The 252-nt window shown below is 73.0% G+C and overlaps 1 protein-coding gene across 2 annotated transcripts in view; it reads left to right on the plus strand.

The window, feature by feature from the left end:
- The window catches only part of CTBP2 (C-terminal binding protein 2), a 90,455-nt gene that overhangs the window by 70,638 nt on the left and 19,565 nt on the right, over positions 1–252 (plus strand). The gene's annotated exons all lie outside the window — the stretch shown is intronic.

Here is a 252-nt window from a genome sequence, read left to right on the forward strand (position 1 = left end):
GAGGGACGGGGGCAGAGAGGGACCCTGGTATGAGGCCGCGCCCGACCTCTGCCGCGAGGCCTTCTACAGCGCGGTGGCTGGCAGGAAGAGCTCCGTGCCCGACTTCACCTTCTACGACAGCAGGCAGGCGGTGATGTCTGCGCGCGGCGCCCTGCTGCCCCGGGACTACTACGGCGACCCGCCCGGAGCCGCTCAGGGGCCTAGGGAACCGCGCCACCACCGGGATCCCGGGGTTGGCCGCTCGCTGCCCGG

Source organism: Myotis davidii, unplaced genomic scaffold, assembly GCF_000327345.1.
Source record: "Myotis davidii unplaced genomic scaffold, ASM32734v1 scaffold72, whole genome shotgun sequence".
In the NCBI taxonomy this organism is placed as follows: Eukaryota; Metazoa; Chordata; class Mammalia; order Chiroptera; family Vespertilionidae; genus Myotis; species Myotis davidii.